This window comes from Carlito syrichta, unplaced genomic scaffold (assembly GCF_000164805.1).
Source record: "Carlito syrichta isolate Samal-C Ts95f unplaced genomic scaffold, Tarsius_syrichta-2.0.1 Scaffold130459, whole genome shotgun sequence".
NCBI lineage: Eukaryota > Metazoa > Chordata > Mammalia > Primates > Tarsiidae > Carlito > Carlito syrichta.
In genome coordinates this window covers 76,686-87,456 of record NW_007074555.1, presented here as the reverse complement: position 1 = coordinate 87,456, position 10,771 = coordinate 76,686, and the positions used below count along the sequence as shown (strand labels likewise).

At 45.6% G+C, this 10,771-nt stretch overlaps 1 long non-coding RNA gene across 1 annotated transcript; it reads left to right on the top strand.

The window, feature by feature from the left end:
- The first annotated feature begins 92 nt into the window (after positions 1-92).
- Positions 93-8,552, top strand: LOC110594727. The gene is made up of 2 exons (XR_002481418.1): positions 93-388; positions 8,427-8,552. It is a non-coding gene; the product is annotated as an uncharacterized LOC110594727 (long non-coding RNA).
- Positions 8,553-10,771: the final 2,219 nt, after the last annotated feature.

The window sequence follows — 10,771 nt, the reverse complement described above, 5'->3', positions numbered from 1 at the left end:
CGGAGGGGCGGATGAGGAATGCGTGGACGGACGGGTGGCGGACGGGCGACGGGTGGGGTGGCCAGATGGCGGGCCGCCGGGCGGAGGCGTCTGGGACAGAGGCGGCGCTGCCCTTGAGGTCAGGCCCACAGCCGCTGCTCCCTCGTCTCCAGATCGGCAGAACTGTCGCCGTGAGAGGCTTAAGACCTGGTTCCTCGAGACCCGTCTTGGTCCCCACTCGGCCGTCCGTGTTTAAAGCGAGCCTTTCTGTGCTTCGACAAATTTATGCTCTCGTGAAACAACACTGTAATTAACCTGTGTTGAACCGGCATCATTACGGAGAAAGTGAAGAAATGCACAGAGACTAAATACGAAGTGCTACAGCTCTGCCATCCAGACATCACCCTTGGTAAGATTTTATGATGTTTCCAAACAGGGCGCTTTGGCAGTGTATTAACTTTTCTTTCCCATGGGCGAGCTTATACCCATGTAAAGGTTTGCGTCCTGCAGTTTTCATATTTCAGTACGATTAGTGCGTGTTCTCGTTGTAATGTTTCTGTCTTAAATAAAATATGGATAAATGTCTTTGAACACAAATCTTTTCCACATACGCGATTATTTCCTCAGGATAAATTACCAGAAGCAGATTTTGGTCCATGAGTGTATGTTTCCTTTTATTGTTCTTTTCAAAATAGAAAAGTATGTACTGTTTTCTCAAATTGAAATATCATATATTCTTGTTGTAAATAATTCAAATAATACAGAAATTATAAACCAGGAAACTGTCTGTATTTCTTCCCTCCCCCACCAAGTCCCCCCTAACCTAACCACTATTACAGGTTAGGCCTGTGGTGAGGAATATGTTTATTACCACAGGTTAGGCCTGTGATAGACGGACTCTTATCTCCAGACTCATCAAGTTGTAGACCTTAGATATGAACAGCCTTTTGTCAATCATGCTTCAATAAAGTGGTTTTTAAAGTCACTAGCAAAGCAGAAATACAGTTCAGACACCATTTAGAAATAGAAATAGTCTCATTTGTTTCATATATTATGGGAAAAAAACCTAGGCACATGAGGAAATTTGAGGGGGGTAATAAAAAAAGCTGTGTTACTGGATTATGATGGCGATTGTACACTTACAATGGGTGTTCTGTATGGTATGTAAGGTATACCTCAATAAAGCTGGTTTTTTAAAAGTAGGAATATAGAAATGTATTTTCTAGGCATCTTTTTATAAATACAAAAATGGCATCATCCAGTACAGAACATTGACATCTTTTCATGCCAGCACAAATCGAGCTAACACTTTTTAATAGCTGCATAAAGTTCATAACTTAGAATCATAACCATAATGTATTTAAGCACTTCTCTACTGACAGGCATTTAGGTAGTTTCCAACTTTTGTCATATAAACACCACAGTGAGCATGCGTGTGAAGTATCTTTGTGCATTATCTGTCTGATTATATTTCCTTAAGACAATTCAAGAAGTGGAAGGGAGGAGTCAAAGGCGATACTCTTTTTTTACTCTGTATTGCCAAATGGCCCTTTCGAAAGGTGGTTCACACCAGCTAATACGCCCATCAACAATGCATGAGTGTCCGTTTCACCCTGCCCTCAGTCGCACCAAGGTCTGACCCATCTTCTCCATCCTTGCCAAGCCGATAGCCCCAATCAACCTCTCGTTTTAATTCAGCATTCGCTGATTACTAATGATGTGACACCTTCTCGTGTGTTTATTGGCCACTTTTAGTTTATGGATCGCCTCGTCATGTCCATGAGTCCTGTCGAGTCATGTTTTTAGTATCCTGTAAACGATGTGCTCGAGTCTGATATACTTTGGTAAAATAATCATGGAGTTAATTATCACTTACACATTTTCATCATGAAGGTACAGCCACAGGAATTATTTAATAATACTGTCTGGATGTCATTTAGACAGACCCAGGTTTTCCCAGTAAAGACTGTGGTGTCTAGAAGTTTGCGTTATCTATGAATCATAGTTTGGCTTCCCGGAATTTTTAGACCTTTGAAAATAACGCTTAACCAGTAACCACAGATTCATCAAAGGCACAGTTTTTAGGCCCCACTCACCTTAAAAATAGTTGAAGACATTGTCACTAAACAACTTGGTGAGGGGATGCTACCTTCACAGCTTACCTAATAAATAATCTTCTCTGATGATTAAAGAAATATCATTAAAAATTAGAAATTTGGCCAGGCACAGTGGCTCATGCCTGTAATCCCAGCACTTTGGGAGACCGAGGCTTGCTTGAGCCCAGGAGTTCGAGACCAGCGCGGACAACATAGTGAGACCTGTGTGTGAGAATTTGTATGTATGAAGGGGTGCGTTTGTATGTATGTGTACAGGTGTGTATGTATGTGTGTATGCATGAGTGTACAGGAGTGTGTGTATGAGTGTGCATATATGTATTGTGTGAACCTGTGTGTACGTGTAAAAGAGAGAGAGAGAGTGTGTGTGTGTGTGTGTGTGTGTGTGTGAGAGCCAGAGGTGTATATGGGTGTACATGCATGTGTATGATTATATGTGAATACATATGCGAATGTGCATGTATGTGAGCATATAGAAGTGTGTATGAGTGCATGTATTTATTGTGTGAGACTGTGCATGTGTGTGGGAGGGGTGTGCATGTGAGCCCGTGTACATCTGTGTATGTGCGTGAAGGTGTGTGTATGGGTGAACATACAGGAGTGTGTGTGTGCATGTATGTATGATGTGAACCTGTGTGCCTGTGTGTGGGTGTGTTTGCATGTGAGCCCGTGCTTGTGTGTGAGACTGTGGACCGGTCTCCCTCGAGCCTAAAGGCGCCACCAGGCCAGGGCTGTGCCAGGCTCATCCTCATTCCTTGCATCTAGGCAGCACCTTCCCTCCCACAAACGGTTGTTGAAGGAATGGGTGGGAACAGAAGCCTTTCTGCCCAGGAAGAAGCTGCGTGCCAGGGCCTTTCCCCTCCCTCACTTCTGTCAGGAAGCACGCGTGCCAGGGCGCACCCCACGGGCTCCACAGAGGCCGGACGGAGCCGGCACGTCCTTCGGGCATGAATGCATCTTCTACCCTGATGGAGCTGCATTTTGAGAAAGGATTCTTCATGTATTTTAGGAAAGTGACCTGCAATTATGACCATTATTCTCCTGAAATAGAACTGTGAGTCACTCAGGAAATACCAAATTGGATTTTTGGTCATTTTTCTCCTATTTTAAAGTCCCCCAAAAGCAAACAAATTACCTGCTGTAAATTCTTTTGGTTTCAAAAAAGGAACCTAAGCATACCCTCCCTTCTGACTCACCTCCTCTCTCTCTGCATCACAAAGAACTGTCAGGCACACTCCCACTTCTCATCCCTGGCGACTTTGGCTGCAATGACTCACAAGCCCTTGGCAATGTAATGACGAGGCTTCACACTGGAAACGTTGGGAAATTAGAAAATCAAACTTCACAGACATATTTCCTTTAAGAGTGGCATGCAAATTCCCAGTATGGAAGCCATGGCATCTTTCAGACATCAAGCACTGAACGGTCCGTCCCACGCTGAACAGGGAGCTGCGTCTGACGCCATCCCTCTGGGGGCATTGCCCCGTTTTTATGTATTGTACCTGTTCTATCTTTGTTTCTCAAGACGCGTGTCGGAAGCGACGGTTTGGGTCCTTGGTTCACAGTGTTTGTCCTGTCATGAGTGCCGTGTTCCTGGGCAAGTCTCTAACTCCTCTGCCCTTCGCAGCTTACGCAGAAAGGTCACCTTTTCTTTTTTAGAGTCGGAGTCTCGTTCTGTCGCCCAGGCTGGAGTGCAGTGGCTGCTCCCGGCCACCACAGCCTCCACCTGCTGGCTCTGGCAATCCTTCTGCCTCAGTCTTCCAAGTAGCTGGAACTACAGGCACACATTACCACCCCTGGCTAATTCATTTAATGTATTTATTGTAGAGACAAGGTCTTGCCAGTTTGCCCAGGTTGGTCTCAAGCGCGTGGACTCAGGCCATCCTCTCGCCTCGGCCTCCCAAAGTGCTGGGATGACACCTACCACTTTGAGCCACCACGCCTGGACAAAACTGTTACTTTTGACAAAGTTGTCTTCAGGCGGATCAAACAACTCAGAATGACCCAGAAAATCAGGTGATTCCCAAGGAAAGAGGTTCGTAGTCGCTCACTTCACCAGAATGGCCACATGCTAAGAACCCTCGCAATTTTGAGATTGTTTTCACTGTGGCCCAACTTGGCTGCCTTATACACAGTAGTATGGTGATCGTGTCTATTTTTCTGACATGATGGAGACTGGAGAGTTAATAAACCAGGAATTTCAAAAACAAGGACACACAGTGTCCGTCGAAATCTACAGAGAACCCTGTTGAACCAAGCCCTGTTCTTGGGGCAACCCTCAAGAACTTTGCCTGCTGAGGTGGGAAAGGCTTGCCACACAAGACATTTCCCAAGTGACATCAGTGACCATCTTACAAAAGCAAGGTCCAGCTTCTGCTGTAAAGAAATCACCACAAGCCGGGTTCCGTGGCTCAGCCTGTCATCCCGCGCCTTTAGGAGGCTGAGGTGAGTGAATTGCCTGAGCCCGCGGGTTCGAGACCCGCCTGGGCAGCGAGACCTCATCTCTGCAATAAATCAAAAAATCAGCCGGCCGTGGTAGCGCATGCCTGTAATTCCGGCTACTGGGAAGGCTGAGGCAGAAGAATCGCTGGAGCCCAGCAGGTCGAGGCTGTGGTGGCCGGGAGCGGCCGTTGCACTCCAGTCTGGGCGACAGAGTGAGACTCCAACTCAAAAAAAAAGAAATCGCCACCCGCGGCCTCCTCCTGTGTGCGTGGCTCCTTCCCTCTTCTGATCTTCCAGGACCGGGCACTGCTCCTCGGCTTGGAGTGAGAACATCTTACTGTGCGTTCCTGCTTTGTAAAGCTGCCACGACAATCACAAACCACACTCTGAGGCTTACTTCCTTCAGTTCTCAGCGCAGTCAGGAGATGTCGCCTGTCAGTCTGGGAGGTCCCAAAATCTCCTGTGGCTCGCGTTTAGGGTCGGGACAGAAGGGGTTAGACAGACTGGATCCTGCAAGCAGCCAGTGCATTTCTGTGTTTTAGAGCAAGGCCAGCATCGTGAAGTGTCACTTCTAACAAACATGAACCGGATGATTGGTGATGGCGGACTCCCCTGATTAAAAAGTATGCATTTCAGCTGGGCACAGTGGCGCAAGCCAGTCATCCCAGCACTTTGGGAGGCTGAGGTAAGAGGATGGCCTGAGCCCAGGGATTCGAGACCAGTCTGGGCGAATTGGCCAGACCTCGTCTCTACAAATGAATGAGCAGTGCCTGGTAGTGGGTGCCGGTAGTTCCGGCTACTTGGGAGGCTGAGGCGGAAGGATCGCCGGAGCCCAGCAGGTCGAGGCTGCGGTGGCCGGGAGCAGCCACTGCACTCCAGTCTGGGTGACAGAGTAAGACTCCAACTCAAAAACAAACAAACAAACAAAAAAGAACATGTGCTGTTCACTTAAGCGCAAAATTTAAGGAGTGTGTTATGAGCAACAATCTATAACTGGGACAACGTTAAGTAAATCAAAATCTCGCTTCAAAAGAGCACTATAGCCACACAGATTTGGAAACTCTTGGTTAAACAAAGTTTTAAAAGTCTCCCGGCTGGGCACGGTGGCCGGGCACAGTGGCTCGGCCTGTCATCCCAGCACTTTGGGAGGATCACTTGAGCCCAGGAGTGCAAGACCAGCCTGGGCACCACAGTGTGACTCCAATCTCTATTTGAAAAAGAAAGTTTCCCTTACTGCAAAACATTTAGGGGGCAAATGTGTTTCATGTTTCTGCATGCGTATCTGGTGTTTCTCAAATATTTTTAACCTATTGTAAAGTGCCACCTTGCAAGATTGTTGTTCAATGGACCAGACTTTTAGAAAACCCAACTCACTTTTGGTAATTCAGTCGTTGACTCTAATCCTTAAAATTGCAAAGAGTTAACACCAGCATAGTTTTAATATGAAAATTCATATGTTATATAGTTAATTCTGGTAATAAAGTAAAATATTCGAAATTTGCCTCATGAAGTTTTTTTTAAACTGCTTGAAAAACTTGAATGACAGTTAAAAAGCTTAAATGACATTTCAGTAGTTATTCCAAAGTCCAAATAACCCATGGATTCATAAGTTTGTTTGCTTTTTTTTTTTAAATCCTAAATTATTTTTTTCCTTAGAAAGTAGCAGTAACAACGTATACTCTGATTCAGATGTTGAATGCTTTCCAGGTTTTCTTACAATTCTTACTTGATCTTACGCAACATACTTCTAATATACTGATAACAAAGTTGCATAGTCATTTATCCAGACCTTAGAAACAACACTGGAAGGAAGCAGATTAATGCAGAAGATACGTCCCGTTTCATGTCTGGTGGAACTCAAGTTTATCTTCATTGCCATCATCCAAAAGCAAATGGAGGTTTTATTTTCGTTTTCCTGCCAAATGCCAAATCCGGGCCCCCTAAACACACACTCAGCTCCCCCACCCCCTCCTGTCTCAGCTCAAACCCATCCCCTCGGCGGGAAGCAGCACCGTTGTAGCTTTGTGAAGGCAGAGATGCTGACCAGTTTTCCAGCTGCCCGGTCCTTCTCTAGCCGCCAGTCCCTCCACTCCACTGACCTCTTGAGACGGAGTTTTCCACTCCGCCTTCTGCTCCACGCTCATCTCACGTCGCGGTGCCTTGATTTCTGCTCCATGGAGCCACCGCCAAGCCTCATCCACCCTGATTTCCTCCTGGTTGCTGGAAAAGTTACTTTCTGTGGAACCACTGGGTCCGAGCTGTGCTAACTCTAATCGCCTCACTCTCAAATCAACGGAGGTGGGAACTCTGGATTCTGGGTTTCTCTTTGGCATGTGGGAAGGCCTCTTGTTAGGCTTTGTGCACCACAGACTCACGCAGCCAGGGCGCACAGGAGACTGGAGTCCCGCATACACTCCGTCAAGCAGGCGAGTGCCAGTGAGGCATGTGGGTCCGGTGGGACGCCTTTTTCCGGCTTACAAAGGTGACCGAAGTCGTGGTGGTCCTGGGTGGTCCACAGACTTCATATAGCCATGGGGACATCCAGGATCCTATCTGTTGCCTCAGGCTCTGCCGGCCCTGCTCCCTGGCATTTCAGACCTGTCCTCCAGAGAAGAGCAGTCTGAGTGACTGCTAAGACCCCTCTCTTCCCTCCTGCTCTGTGGCTTTCTATTCTGTCCTTCTTCTCTGGTCTCTTCTTATGGTGATGACCCAGACCTCCCCCGGAAAGGCTGCCAGACATCAGAAATGTCGGTGTGAGCCACAAGGACATGATTGCCCTCTACAATAGCCTCAGTTAGAGATACCCAAACACCAGACTGAATTCTGAAGAAAAACCCTATTACCCTCTATTACAACTTTTGAAATAGTTGAAATCCATGATCTTTTTTTTTTTTAAGAGAGAGCTAAAATGATTCTAGCACGATTTATATATACCACTCATATATTTTCTCTTGGTTAAGTTTTTAATGAAAATGAATTTGGGAGCTAGACACTCAAGCCTGTAATCCCAGCACTTTGGGAGGCCAAGGCAAGAAGATTTCCTGAGTCCAGGGGTTCAAGACTGGCCTGGGCAACTTGGCGAGACCTCATCTCTACAATAAATCAAAAAAATAACTTAGCTGGGCATGGTGGCGTGTGCCTGTAGTTCCAGTTACTTGGAAGACTGAGACAGAAAGATCGCCTGAGCATAGCAGGTCGAGGCTGCAGGTGGAGTCTCACTCTGGTCCAGGTGTGGTGGCTCATGCATATAATCCCAGCACTTTAGGAGACTGAGGCAGAAGGATCACTTGAGGCCAGGAGTGTAACAGCAGTCTGGGCAACATAGCGAGACCCTGTCTCTACAAAACATTAAACAAAATACAAAATTAGCCAGGCATGGTGGTGTGTGCCTGTAGTCCCAGCCATGTCAGGAGGCTGAGGTGGGAGGACTGCTTGAGCCCAGGAGTTCGTGGGTGCAGTGAGCTATGACCATACCACAGCACTCAGCTTCTCAGCATGGCAACAGAGCTAGACTCTTTCAAGAAAAAAAAAGAAGGAAGAACAAAAATGAATTTGCTTTGAGCCTGGAGAAGGAGAATACCATTTATTGCAAGAATGAATGGCAGTTTTAATAGTCCTGTGAGCAAAGGCATAACTTCATGCAAGCCCCCAAATATTGCAGCACGCCTCTATTCTGAGATGGGTCTAATCTATTGTTTGAAAGGAAATGTCACGGTTTCTTTTGCACATGCCAGCACTGGCATGTCACTCTTTCTGTTCTCCCTTCTTTCTCTAGTAAACTTCATGTGAAAAAATAAAAGGAAATGTAGAGTTTGACTTTAAAATACATTTTAATTATATTTTATAATTGACTAAATTGTGTAAACAATTGTAACCTTTTTTTTTTTTGAGAAAGAAGTTCAAGGAAATCCAACCAAATGGGGAGATATACCATGCTCGTGGATCAGAAAACTTCATATTGTTTAAATGTCCATTTTCCCCCAACTGATGTCTAGATTAAAGGCATTCAAAATCAAACTCCCTTCAGTTTTTTTTTCTTTCTGGAGATGGACAAGTGAACGCTAAATTTTCTATGGAAATGCAAACAACCTAGACTATAACATAGGAGAGAAAAACAGAAAAAAATGTAGGGCATTCACTGCTTGATGTCAAGACTTATCATAAGGCTACAGTAATCAAGAGTGCTTCTGATGTAAAGACAGACAGATAGGAAGCTGGAATATGGCAGAGAACTTGGCACTGGACTCATAGACATATATATGGTCAGTTGATTCTTGACAAAGGTGCCAAGACAATTCAGTGAAAAAAGACTAGTATCTTCAACAAATGATGCTGGAACAATCAGCCACATAGGGGAAAAGAAGCCTCAACCCCCACCTCATACCACAACAGCAATTAACCTGGAACACACACCTCAAGGTAAGAGTCATAATTATAAAATTGCAAAACCTCCTTATAGGAATCTTAGTGATCTTGGCTTTGGGGGAAGATTTCTTAAATATGACACAAAAAGCACAAATTATAAGAGAAACAAATGATGGCTTCATCAACAGTAAAAAACTTTTCCTTTTTAAAGAAATGCTGTTTAGAAAGGCAAGCCACAAACTAAAAAATACTTGCAAAGCACATATCCAACAAAGAACTTGAGCCTTCTAATTCACAGGAGACGTATAGAGCAGTGAGCCTAACTGCTCACCAGCAAAGGCCGAGAGAAGGGAGACGTCTGCGCTCAAGATCACACGGCAATGCGAGGACCAGATCCAGGAATAGAACTGGGGTGCCCTAGCTGAGCAAGGGTGTGTTTTCCAAACCAACCAATCCGGTTTGAAAATTGGCAAGATAGTTCGACACGCATTTCATCAGAAAAAGGATACACAGAGGGCATGTACACATCTGCAAACATGTATAACACCATCAGTCATGAGGGAAACGCAAACTAAAACCACAATGAGACACCAGTCCCCGCTCAAGAGCATGGCCAGAGCTAAAAAGATTCCTTCCACCAGGTTTTGGCGGAGATGTCAAGCAGCTGGAGAAACTCTCATACACTGCCGGTGGGAATGTAACATGGTGCAACTACCAGGTCCGACAATGATGTCTGCAAATTCACCCTAGAAAAAGTGCTCCATACCTCAATGCCGAATATCATCACTATGGTCACCTTCACAGAATTCCCCTTGGGAAGCTGTGCACCGACACCAGTGCCTAGTCCCCCTGTCAAAGCAGTTTTGGAACTCTTTTTCTGAAATGGCCATCAGAGTTGTAGTCACATTACCCTTCATGTCCTAAATGTCATCCAAATGTCTTCCTTTCAATATTTCCTTTATCTTCAGGTAAAGAAAAAGTCACGCGGGGCCAGATCAAGTGAGTAGGGAGAGTGTCCCAATACAGTTATTTGTTGACTGACAACAAACTCCCTCACAGACAGCGCTGTATGAGCTGATGCCCTGGTGTGATGCAAGAGTTCCTTTGGGACCGTTTTTGCACACACCTTTCACAGGCCAAGATTTTCAGTGAGGGTTCTCCCGTTTCTCTATTGATGTTTATTTGGTCTGCTATGCTTCTCACAGTCAACTGACGATTTCGATGCACAACCTGACAATTTTTTGCAATGTTTTCATCAGTTCTGCCCCCTACCGGCCGTCCTGACCTCTCTTCATCAGTGACGCTTTTTCTCCCCTCAGAAAAACGTTTAATCCATTTGTCTACTGCTGTTGTCTTCGTGGCATTAGCCCCATACACTTGGACTCACGTCTCTGATTTCACTTCCACTCTTGCCGAGTTTAACACGAAAAGTAATGTGTGTTCATTGCTCTAATTTGAGCACCGACATTCTCGCAACCACACACAAAAACGTGCAACAATTATGAACGTCACTCAGCAAGACATTGCCACATGTCAGACCACAGCTGTAGACACAGATATGACAAGGTGACGAAACCTTACTGAGTTGTTTGTGCAGGGCCGCCAAATAAGCACACAGTGGCAAGTTTGTGAACTTAATTATCAGACCTCGTACCTTGAAAATCAGTTTGGCTGTTTCTTAAAAAGTTATGCATGAGCCAGGCTTGGTGGCTCAGCCTGTAATCCCGCGCTTTGGGAGGCCGAGGTGAGTGGACTGCCTGAGCCCGTGGGTTCAAGACCCACCTAGGCAACTTAGTGAGACCTCATCTCTCCAATAAATCAAAAAATTAGCCAGGTGTGGTAGCGCACGCCTGTAGTTCCAGCTACTTGGA